Source organism: Myripristis murdjan, chromosome 8 (assembly GCF_902150065.1).
Source record: "Myripristis murdjan chromosome 8, fMyrMur1.1, whole genome shotgun sequence".
Taxonomy (NCBI): domain Eukaryota; kingdom Metazoa; phylum Chordata; class Actinopteri; order Holocentriformes; family Holocentridae; genus Myripristis; species Myripristis murdjan.
The window spans coordinates 9,582,762-9,595,538 of record NC_043987.1 but is presented as its reverse complement, the minus strand read 5'-3'; the positions used below and the strand labels follow the sequence as shown (position 1 = coordinate 9,595,538).

Sequence of the window (12,777 nt, the reverse complement as noted above, 5' to 3'; positions counted from 1 at the left end):
CATGTTCGGTTATGATATCGCATCTCTTTGTTAAAGGGTATGTTTTTTGTTTTTTTTTCAAGGAGGTCATGACTTCCTCAATGAACTGAGGCAAAAGACTGCAAGGGACAATGTTTCAGGTAAAAACTTTAAATCTCAAAAACATCACCTTTTCAGGATTCAAAAGTACGGGCCTTAAAGGATTCCGCTTGACCATCTTGCATTTTTGAGTTCAACCAACGTTTGTTGACAGATTTCTGTAAGCTGCAAAATGAAAAATCACCAAATCTGGAGTGGTGATGTTTTTAAAATACAGCCAGAACCTGAGAAAGCTAGGGACACAAACTAGGTCTGTTATTGCATATATCATATTACGATGGGTCTCATCAGTCTAGTGATATGCCTCATGTGCCTTCTGACTGAGGCATATGGTGGCTAAAGGTCAGTGTGGACTCTGGTAGGTCTGTCTTTAGAATCACAAGTCATACCAAACCATAATGATCATCAGCATAAACCAAATGGCGAACATAAATATTCATTGATAGTTGGTATCATGCACTCTGACAAACGGTGCCAAGGCCTGTAATTGTAGTCAACTCTCTTCCTTATATTGCTAAGATGTAAGATGTATACCAAGTTATTTGTGGTATAGTGAGTTCAAATTCAGTTTATGACCTTTGCTGCGATGCAACACACACACACACACACACACACACACGCACACACACACACACACAGACACACACACCCCTCCCCCACCGCACTCTCCTGCTTTTTTTTCACTGTCTATCCATCTACATACTTTGGCTGAAATGCCATTTAAATGCCAGTTAATCATAAAAAGATAACCAATGAACAGATAAGAAGTACAAAAAGATAACATAAAAACAGTTTATGATGATGACATAAAAAAGTTTAACTTCAGTAATTGTGGCAGTTCAGTGACATAAAACATGACAGGAACAGAAAGTGATGACCGGCAGTAAGACTCGTGCACCAACTTTAACCTCACTACAATGCCAGTGTACATCTTAACTTGCGAAGCAAACAAGATACCACAGTCTGTCACCCTTCACAAAGACGAGAGGAAAACCAGGATGAGAAGAAAAGCAAAGACAGCAATAAAGGAAATACAAAAAGATAGAAACTCACCACAGTATTCTTCTTCCCTCCTTTTCTTTCGGCAGTCACACGATCCGTTTCTTCTCGATGTTGTCTGCTTTCACTTGCCAAGGTGTACAATAACCATTCTTTATGTTCTATCTGCCAGGAAGCTCTTCTTTGTACCTCTGACTGCCCCCAGGGTAAGGAAGAGTTAAGAGTTACCTCTACTGCTCCGTGGTTAGCTTTACGTCTCTGGAGGCTTCTTGGGGCAAATGAAAACCCAAGGCAAGTGAACGGCGCTGCCTGCTAGGCAGCACTTCTCTCAGTCTCTTCCTCGATCTCTGAATGCCTCTCGGGCAATTGCTGATTTATGTTACTGCCTCTGAGGCAGGTGGAAGTGTTAGTGTATGATGTTACTTGCTGAGCAGACTCCTGAGTCTCTTCCCGTTTTCTCTGGATGCTTCCCTGGCAAACTCCTGCTGTATTGCTGCCTCTAAGGCAAAAATGGAAGTTTATGAACTGAGTTGCCTGCTAGGCAGACTGAAGCACCGGGGCTAGTGAAGAGCGCTGCCTGCTAGGCAGATTGAAGCACCAGGCTAGTGAACAGTGTTGCCTTCAAGGCAGATTGAAGCACCAGGCTAGTGAACAGTCTTGCCTGCCGGGCAGATCAAAGCACCGGTCCAGTGAATGATGCTGATTACTGGGCAGTTGTCTTCAGTGTCCCTAACTGAGTCTCAGGAAGCTTTGTGTGCTGAGGTATACTATTGCCTGCCAGGTATATTATGGAAAGGTGAGGCTAGTGTATGTAGCCACCTGCCTGCTTTGTAATTATTCTCATCCCTAACCTGATGTCCAGGCTACAATCGTGGTTTACTGGATCTAAATAACGTGGGTAGTGAACATGTCCAAGCTGGCAGTACGTATGAGGTCAAAGGTCATTGCTGGTCATCACGGTTGCAGTGAGGAGAGGTTGAGAGGCAATATAGGTTGTCATGGCGGTGAGAGGTTACAGGTGTGTGCTTATTTTTTTTTTATTTTTTCTGTGTTCCAGTCACTGGGTTGGCTGCATGGTGGAGGTAGGCAGTGGGAGAAAATCCCTGAGGTAACGGAAAAGTGTTAAACCAAGAAAAAAAGAAAAAGAAAAAAAAGGGGAGGGGGTAGGGGATGGGGGAGGTAAGAGGGGGATAACAAGATTAATTGGTGTTTTCCTTTTCTGACCGTTTGTCTGGGAGTCAGGGAGCAGAAGAAATTCACCCAAGATCAGCGGAGCGGAGACCAAGTGACACAACAGAAGGGGAAGAGAGGAACAGGAGAGGACGGGGGAAGGTTAAAAATGTTTAATCCTTGTATCAGTCTCCTCTGTATTCTTATTTCCTTTAATGAAAACGTTGCCGGCACCCTCCCAGTGTCCGTCTGAAACGGACCGTCCTTGGCTCTGCTTCTTCACATGCACAGGTGGGGATGTTCAGCAGGTCCAACCTATGGAAGACAAGACTCAGTCAGTACGTTCCCCCAGCATTCCAGTGTTACCACATGGTTTTAACAAAACATCTGATAAACTTTATTGTCCCTGCAGGGGAATTTGCCTTGGACATTCAGACCGCATCACCAGTGGACAATCAGTCGAGAGATCATGCACTCAGTTAAAACTTCCCATACTTGTACTAATGAGGGAGCTTTTGTTTATCACTATCAGCCTTTGCAGTATACTTGAACAAATCTGCATGACTTCCCTGCGAGGAAAGCTGCTCTTTAATTATGGGTACAACAGTGATGCAATAGGTATCATGAGGTGCAGCCAAGTACTGTCTGAATCACCAAGGTGCCAATAATCACAGTTAGGAATATCCTTGAGGGTATACTGGCTCTTATTACAATGGTTACCAATGCACGTACGCTGAGTTTCCTTCAAAGACATGTACAGATGTCAAATAAATATTATAGGCATGGCGTAAGTACAATGATTCGTGCTCAAGAGCAGAAAGAACAGAACAAATGGTGTGTGATGCATGGGATTTCTCCCTGTGACATGACTGCTCGATCATAGGAACAGGGACAAAGAACAAGCGATCAAAAGCATAGGGTGAACAGCTCTGTATGCACAGTGGCTACTGGACACAAAATCAATTGTTGGCAGTTGGAGTCTGAACACAAACAAAGGCGCGACCGAAATGTAAAGAGACGCACACACAAACACGTGGTCCCTCTTAATCTCTCTCCATCTGGTTAAGTCTAGTTTGGTTGCTACACACACACACACACATTCACACACACACACACACACACACACCTCTTGATCTGACATTCTTTCTCTTACACATACACTTTAAAAATTACATACATGCACACACACACACACACACACACATATGCAAACACTTTCCCACTTAAAAAGGACCACACCTGTGATTCTGAATATTTGGCCTGTTTACTATTACTTAGCCACATTTTACATTACAACAAACCATTCTGCAAATCATGTGGGGGCACTAAAGATTTTACAACATGTAATCACAATCCCTTGATTTTTAAATTATATTTTTTGGTTGAAACCCACACCTTATAAGGTTCTGCTTCTGTGGCCGACAAAGTCGTCGCCACTCATAAACCACAGAACTGATAATTGTCTGTGTAAAGCAAACACTTCTCTGGGCATAGGTGCCTGACTAATGGAGCAAAGGTAGCAGCTGCATCCCCACTTTTAATAGTGGGAGAGCAAACTTAAACTTTTTTTTTACTTTTTTTTTTTTTTTTACTTCCAGTTGAAACAACTGTGCAAACAGTTTTACCCTTTGAAATCTAAATGAAATCCTTTTTAAAAAGATGATTTAAAATCACAATTTTTCTTAGATCTTTTAAAAATATTTAAAAAATGTTTTATGCAAATATTACCTATTACCTTTTTTTCTTACTTTTTAAAAACTTTTTTTTTTTTTTTTAATTTTGTACTGTACAAGTTTTTTGTTTTTTTTTGTATATTTCATGGTTTTAAAAATATTTTTATTTCCTATTACAATATACAAATTAATACATTTTCGAACCCCAAAATTGTGTCTTCTTAGGCCAAAGTAGCAATTTTTATTTTATTAATATTTTTTTTAAATAAGAAATAAAGGGAAATTTGAGTGACAGAAATGTGTTTAGGTTTCAGAGGATTAAAAAACTAATACATTACTTTCACTCTCACTTCATCAGTGTTATGTTTAGTGTCTTGATAAGACCTGCCCTTCACCGTGTCCTAGTGACAGCGCTCTTACATGTGACATTGCGAGAGCATAGACTTGATGGGCATGAGCACGACTCAGCAGCTGCTGACTCTGTGGTGCAGACTGTTGTCATGTAGTCAGTGTTTAGTTAGCTGTAGTGATGAAAAAAGTCCCCAGTATGTGTGGCAAAATTTTGAGGTGGTCCCCAATAAGGTAAATGATCTTATACAAAACCTTGTCATTGATCACGCAGACTATCAGTGCAGGGCCAGACCCCGTCCTGCATTTGAGGGGGGACTCGCCCCTTTAACATTTTATTTCATCGTTTTGACCGACAAGACCCAAAATGCAGCCCCAAAAAGTGGCCCTCTCCTGTTCCCTTCACATAGCGGTCCGCTCTCCACCATGTTAGTTCACCCACTGCTTGAGCTGCTGTGGCAGGAGCAAAGCGGCTGTTCCCACACTTGCTAACTGTATCTAGAGTTTGGTCTGTTGTTTTCTTCACAAACAGGCAAAACACTATTCAAAGGACGAATATGTTGTAAGACCTCTGACAAATCTCTGGTGTCTTTTAGAAAAATTGGCATGATGATTCAAAGGGCAGCACTTCTTATTATATTATTACTAAAAACTTAACATTGGTCACCAACCACAGTAAAGTTAGTTTTATACTGAACATTTGATATTCACATTTATATTTCCCCTGTAACTGAGAAGTGCCAAACCAACTCATGTATTACATCCCTCATAACATCCCCTACAAATTTTTTATTTTTTTTTTGCTACCCCACTTCTACACAAAATCAGGCACCTGTGTCACAAGGGTCTATTTCCAGCAGAGGGACTGTTTCAGTCTGACCACCTCCAAACCATCAAAACACAATAGGGCTGCTGCTTTTGGAAAACTAATGTGGACGACTTCATTGTGGTGATGGAATACTGGTGGAAAAGATCAGCAGAAATGTTAAGTATATACATTTTGTGGATACTATGTTAATCATACAGAATCACTGGTATGGCCCTTCAATCTCTCTGTATCTTTGTAACTCTTTCTTGGTCTCTTGGTCGGCTCTCATTTTTCTTGGACACATGCAGAAAAATGCATGCAGTACATTTGCACACACTCACACACACACATTCACAGAGGGAGGCTCCACTGGCTTGTAAGTGGTTGTCAAAGGTGAACTGTTTCACCTTCAAAATAGCGGGGCACAAAAAATCAAGAGTCACAGTGTGTCCTAGAGGTAAAAATCAGTCTTTGTGAGAATATTTTATATGAATGCAGAGCCATACTCCATCTTGAATTGTTGTGTTGTAAATCTGCCTGACCTCGGCCTCAAGCACTCTTAGCGGTGTGAGCACCAATTGTCAACCTACACACCAATAGGAACATGGCGCACACATTTTCAAACTCTCTCTCTCTCTCTCATACACACACACACACACCGAAATACACAAGTGCTAATACACGAACCCACTCACCCACATACAATACACACAAACAGTCAAACAGAGACGCACCCAAACCTGTGGACACACACACAAACATAAACACACTAATTAGGGGTTGTTAAAAAAAACCTCCGCTCAGGGTGGATACGCAAGGATTGTATTTTTTCTGTACGTTACCTTGGTAACGGTGCTGTAAGAGGTCCAGGTTGACACATAAACACACATGCAGACACCTCTGCTGTCTTTTTCCTCCTCTCTGCATCTCGATTTTGTGACGGGCACTACAGAGATCACCATTATTCTCTTTTTCCCCACTAACAAACAGACGCCTCCCAGGCAAAGCAATGCGACCTCTGTAGAGAGGCTAATTAAACAGCAACAGGAAAAGAAGGATGAAAGAGACATCAAGATGCATCCTATAAAGCATGAGAGAGAGCGGAGATGAGAGTGGAAATAAGAGCGAAAGAGAGAAAAAAAAAACAATTTTGAACAATATGTATCACTGGCAACGAAAGAAATTTGATGGGTTTTTTTTACCCCCACTGGCTATATAGTGGTTGATGGACCAGCCCACTATCAGTATTTTGCCAGGCAAAATATGAGTGTCAGAATGGAAAATAACCTCTAGACGATGGCTGGTTGCCTGCCAAACTGGCTGGTAAAGTAGAAAAACTAACCAGCCGGGCCAGCGTTTACCACCATTTGGCTGCTGGCAAGAAAGACAGAGGGAGATTCAATGAAAAACGGAGAAGAAAGACAGGACAAGACAATAAGAATGGACAAAGAGATTGACTGAAGATGAGAGAAAACTGCAGCTGTATTAGGCGCACAGGTATTAGAAAGTCTGACACATTGCTAAATGTAGAACAGAGGTGAAACAGGCATTAAGATTAGACTTGGGTAGGCTGACAGAGAAAGACAGATAAAACAAGAAAGGCAGAGGAGAAGAAAGCTAGCGGGGTTCAGTTTCCTCGTTTCACATTTCATCGAGCAGCGGTGTATCCATTTGCTTGCCGCAGTGACCCACAACACATGGGAGACAGGGAAACGTCTAACACTGGCAGACAACTGTGATAGTGTTATAGAAGCCACAAGCTTGTTCTTCTAATCACAGCCAGAATAAAAATGGATGGTGTTTTTATAATTATATGAAAAACTTTCATTTCCAGTACATACTCCACTCTGTATGTAAAGAGTTTGTGCTGCTTTTGACTTGGTTGGCAGGTGAGTAAGACTGTTTAGCTTCAAATCCCCATGTTAGCAAGCATACACCCTGCTGAATAGTGGATCCCAATCCCTCATTTTATGGCTCGTTCCCTCGCTTGTCCATCCTCCAGCTTATGACCCTGAAATAGTTCTCTGCTCGCCATCTTTAAGAACATCTCGATTCATTAAACATGAAGTGAGGAGTGAGGAGGCAAGGAGGCGATGTGGAATTCTTTCCATTTTTTTTTCCAGAACGAATGACGTATACTATAAATTCTCCACCTACTTTACATGTGGTATTTGGAATCATAAATGTGGGTGAAGGCCTTCATTTTCTTGTCTCCTGACTTACAAGTTACAGTTAATTTGATTCACCCCAGAGTTGACATTTGATAGCCATGTCTTCCCAAGTTTCCACAAAAGAGTTTCAGCATTTGCTATGTAAAGTTAAATGGAAAAGCTGTTGTGTCTGTGGTGAACTGAAGAGAAGCCTGTAAACAAATAAAGACTGTTTTCCCCCAAATTCCATCACTTAATTTTCCTTGTCTGTGACAAAGTTAATGTAGAGATGATTTGGCTATATCTAGCACTGTGTGCATTTGCTCCATCCATGCCACTGACCATACTCATATGGTGGCAATTACCGCCTACATCATGCTCATGGTGGGAAGCTCAAGCCCCGTGAAGAGAAGGACAGTGCAATGCTGCTGTGTTGGGCTCCACTTCTTACCAATGTCTGCCTTCTCAGACTCTGACAAAACATCATGACTTGCCATATTGGACAAAAACAGTGAACAATGGATGGTGAAGTGAAAATGTTTTGTCAGAGTCCCTACATTTGTAAGAAGTGAAACCCGGGACACCAGCAGACATTGTCCTGTTCCCACTCTGAATTTGACATAAGAAAGTAATGGCCGCTATGTGAATATGGTGATAAGGGCTGCGAAGTCATGCTGTCACTTGTCTCTGATTTGTTAGCTTTTTGGAGGTTTCCATATTAAAAAAAAAAAAAAAAAGCAGCTAACCCTAACCCTAACAGCTAAATATTTCACCAACCATGAGTTTCTCCCCCTCTGAATATTTTTGTTGTCCTTGAACAAAGATAACCGATCAACCAAAGAACTGGGCACGGTTTATGGAATAGCATCAAGTTAAAGTGATTCTAGTAAATTTATCAGGCAAAGATGGTCACAGAGCAGCTAGCTGCATATTTAATGTATGCCTCACATTATTAAGGTTGGAAAGCAGCACAGATTTTAGTGGATCCAGTCCCATTTAACAGGGAAATGTGCATAAAAACATCCAAGTTTTGAATGCCAGCTTAAATCACAGACTGCAACAGGGATGATTAGGGATGATCAGGCTAAAGTCTTTTTTTCATGAAGGTCTCAAGGATTGAATGATAAAAATAAGTAACACTTATTAACACAGATTTTGTATCAAAATAGAGATAAAAAAAAAAAAAAGACAGTAACAAATGTGCAATGTGTCGAGGTATCCCATCTTAGAAAAGACCTTTTGCTCTGATTCTCTTCCTGCCTGCTTGTGTCTTCAGTGGGAGGGACTAAGACACAAGAAGACAAGTTGAGGGCAAGTGGAGGAACTGGTGATGTAAAACTCGCTGACTCCCGCTCCCTACCAGCTCAAGGTCTGTTGCTCTGTAGCCGACCCTGACCTTTGAGCTACACGTGGAGACAGGTAAGTCAGCAAAAAGAGAATTCCCCTACAAGCATCAATAAAGTAACACACTATTACTTTTATCTTTCATGAACCTCCTGATTTTTTTGTTTTGTTTTGTTTTTTTACTAATACTGCTACTAATAGACTGGCACACTGACCTAGAAAAGGCCACAGCCTCACAACTGTGTGTGTGTGTGTGTGTGTGTGTGTGTGTGAGAGAGAGAGAGAGAGAGAGAGAGAGAGAGAGAGAGAGAGAGAGAGAAAGAGGAGAGACACAAACGTGTGCGTTTGTGTGTGAGAGCACTTCCTTGGCTGTGACTTGGTTGCAGTGTTTGGCAGCAGGAAGCGATGAGGTCAGAGCACATTTGTATCCTTGGCTTTTTTATTTTCATCATTGTATTCACCTACAAATTTGGAAACTACACACTGCCCATTGCCACTCCTACACACTCTCTGCAGAAACAAACGCAGATATTCAGCCAAATTGTGTGTGTGTGTGTGTGTGTGTGTGTTTGACCTGCTCACCATCTATCCTTTCTCCTCCTTGGCATAGAGAGGGAAGACTAGGAGTGCAGTGTAGCTGTGTGCCAATGAGACTGGGCAGGAGCTCAACACACACATGCACGCGCACCAACACATGAACATGTGCACCAACACACAAACATGTACACACACACAGAGACACCCCGAGGCTAAATGGTTTGAGCGTGAACAATATTTACTTAAGAAAATGCCATTTTATTTCCCCAAAGAAACATGTGAGCTGATAATGATAAGGTTCTTTCTGCCTTCAGAAGAGTTATATAGATATCGAGCGATTTCAGCATCTATTGAGTTAAAAGATGGAGCCCTTTTGTTTTAGAAATGAAAGACTCAAAAAGTAACACTACACAGATGGTAACAGGCACTTGCAGAATAGGTTTATGTTACTAATTCTGTTCTGGCACAAAAGTCACACAGAACCTTGTAATTCCAAAGTCTTCTTGCTACAAAAACTGGAAAAAAGAGAAGCAAAGATATATAAAAAAAAAAAAAAAGAAAAAGGAAAACTGAAAATACCTCTCTATACTTTGAAACTCATGTTATTTGCATTTTTCCTGTTTTGTAAGGAGCATGGTTATAATTTTGGGAGCATATAGAAGTAATAAAATGGCGGCACTGCAGAGCGGAGATGCACTGATCCACTTTTTTCAGTTTTGATCCAATTCTGATATCTGAATTTGGATATCTGCCAATACCAATACCAGAACTCTTTTTTTAAAAAAAAATATTATCATTATTATTTTTTATTTATAGTAGCAGTAGTAGTAGTAGTAGGAGGAGGAGGAGGAGGAGTATTCAAAAGTTCAGGATGTGTCAACTTTGGTCAAGGAGGTGGGCGGGTTGGCGTGTGCACCTACGAGCATGGGCATGATTCCACCCCACCAACATGTCACCCTGCACTGCTCCTCCACTCACCTCTCACTGACAATGAATTAAGGCCAGGAACATTTCATCTCCAACGTTAAAATGAAATGATTCACTTTACATACATATAAACACATAAAAGACTACAGCAGCATATAGCAGAGCAATAGAAACCGGAAAAGCCTGTTTTACCTGTTTTAACGTCTTGTTTGATCCAGGAACATCTTGGGTTTTTAAAGAGAATCCAACAGGACAGAACAGAATAGAATAGAATACAACAGAAAAGCCAGAGTTCATTGAAATTGATTTCATTATATCATAAAGAATTAAATGGAAGAGCTCTGCCTCATACACTGAGGCTCTGATTCACTAAAAGCCTATCAAGGCGGCTAAAGCTTGTGAAACCAAGTAACATCCATTATCCCTTATTGATTTGCCTTATTAAATCTATACCGATGACAAAGGAGGAGACCTAGATAAAGAAAGGCAGATGAGCTGGAGCAGGACTTTTAAGCTCTGAGGCAATCGGGATGTGGATTGTGCAAAAAGGTGTGGCAGCTCAAACTGGACATGCCATGGATACAAAACTGAACAGCCAAAACTGCAAACTGCAAGGCAAAATGCCAACCTCACTGAAGCCCAACAAAGAGGACAACAGCTTCTAGGAGCAAGCATGAAGGAAGATGGTAAGAACCCGTAAAAGGGAAGGACAAAATTGAAACTTAAAGAGAAAAATTTAAGAATACACATCTGTGAAAGTGTGTAACTTTTTTTATCCACTAGCCACAGTCAGTGGCTATACGACTCCAAAATAAATCAGTCATTTCCGCTTTATTTTTAGAATAGAAAACCAACCTCTGGGTGATTGTGCCTTCCCTGCCTAACTGTTTTATAGAGGAGAAAAACCCAACTGCATTTGCATTGCAATTAAAAAAACAAACATATTAAAAATGAATCAGCTGTAATAGAGGCTGAACTTGCACTGTTGGCTTCACGGTTCGTTAAGAGCTAGTCAGCATGATTCAGAAACCATGTGGGACTCCAAAATATGTGCAAGTATGCACGTGAATGTATGACACATGAGCAGGTTGTACAAATAAGATCTGGGAAAACGGTATGTAGGGTGTGACATATGAGCAGACAGCCTGACCTGAGACCAGAGGGCATCTATGAAATGATGCGAACATGCTGAGTGGGGCTGAACATACGGCTGTGCAAAAGGGAAGCCAATCCACACGGCAGTATGTAGTGCAAACGGGGCAAGGCAACTGTTTATGGGTTAAGAATGAAATATTTAAAATGCAGGGACTGAATTAAGTATGCGTGTTTGTTTTTGTATCTGGACTATATTTTTCCTCTTCTTCCTCTGTTTTTCATGCTCCACTGGTTCTGCAACAACAGAAGTTTTTTTTCTTTTCTTTTTTTTTTTTTTTTTTTTTCTAACAAGCTACTTCCACCAAAACTAAGCAGTCAAATGTTATCAACTCATATGTGGAGCAGTCTTTTAACCCCTTGAACTCTTAGCTTCTCTTAAAACTCCCCCTAAGCAGCTTAAAATAATAAATAAATAAATAAATAAACAAATTGTTTTTCCATATTGTGTAACAATGTCACATATTCATATTCATCACAAATTCTGTATCTACTGGTTGCAGCACTTCACTGAAGCTACATCACACTTACACTGAGTGAAATATTCAAACCCAAGATGCCATTGTTTTATGGCTGCAGTATTACATAAAATAGAAAATATCTAGATGACTTGTGATGTGATGCATTTGTTATCTTTGGAAACCTTGGGATCTCCACTACAATTTAAAATAAGGTCTTGTAAAATAAACTTGGTCGCAAAACAATCATGAAACAACCTGTGTGGGCGGTGGAGTTGAAGAGGTTAACACCTGATGGATCAATAAAGGTTTAAGAGGGATTATGATTTTCACCATGAATGTGAAAACTAAAATATGTGATTGATGAAACTCCATTGCCCCACTTTTGTGTTTGTTCTGTTAACACTGCATTGGAGAATATACTGGGGCAAAGCGTGATAGCATGGCCTCCAGGTGAGAGTATAAGTAAATATAGTGGGATGTCAGTGGTGGCAGGGGTTGGTGCCGGATTGGAGACGGATAAACTGAAGTTGGCAAGAAGTTGGCAACCTGTCATTTTAAAAGATAACATCAACATCTGTGATATGCAACCCCAGACTGTCAGACTCTACATCTTCTGATCCTCCACCTACAACTTCAACAAGACACCGCGTGTGAAAAAAAAAGTTCTGTTCCCAGCACTGGATCAACATTGGCTCGGCACTCGTCCTTTGTGTAGCAGAGACAAAAGAAAATATAATACTACATGCCTTCTCAGAGAATATTTCTGTCCAAATTCTTGAGCTGAAAAGAAATACATGAAGCTTGAAATAAGCTGCACAAACATAGGAATATTCAACTCAACTGAGACCAGTAAAACAATCCCAAAACATAAGCCAGTGCGTTAAGGGGGACCATGTCTACGCAAACAGTAACATCTCAACTATTTAGAGTTCTCATCTGAGATTGCTTTCCATCATGAAGGCAATCTTCACCTTCTCCTTTTCAGCACCCCTTCCCTCCTCCCTGTTATTCATCTGTGGTTTTCTCCTGTGATTTTCGGCTGATCAAGTTTGAGTTTCTGTGGGTGGCGCTCTCAGCCATGGTGGCCATCACTGCTCATGCTCACAACCTAGTTCCAATGTTGCTGAATG

General features: G+C 40.9%; 1 protein-coding gene across 2 annotated transcripts in view; it reads right to left on the bottom strand.

Annotated features, from left to right (window-relative positions):
• Positions 1 to 12,777, bottom strand: part of LOC115363648 (thyroid hormone receptor alpha) — a 147,047-nt gene that overhangs the window by 85,120 nt on the left and 49,150 nt on the right. For both annotated transcript variants that reach the window (XM_030057921.1, XM_030057922.1), the window contains exon 3: positions 1,132 to 2,562. The gene's annotated coding sequence lies outside the window, so the exon portion shown is untranslated. The remainder of the gene's footprint in view (positions 1 to 1,131; positions 2,563 to 12,777) is intronic.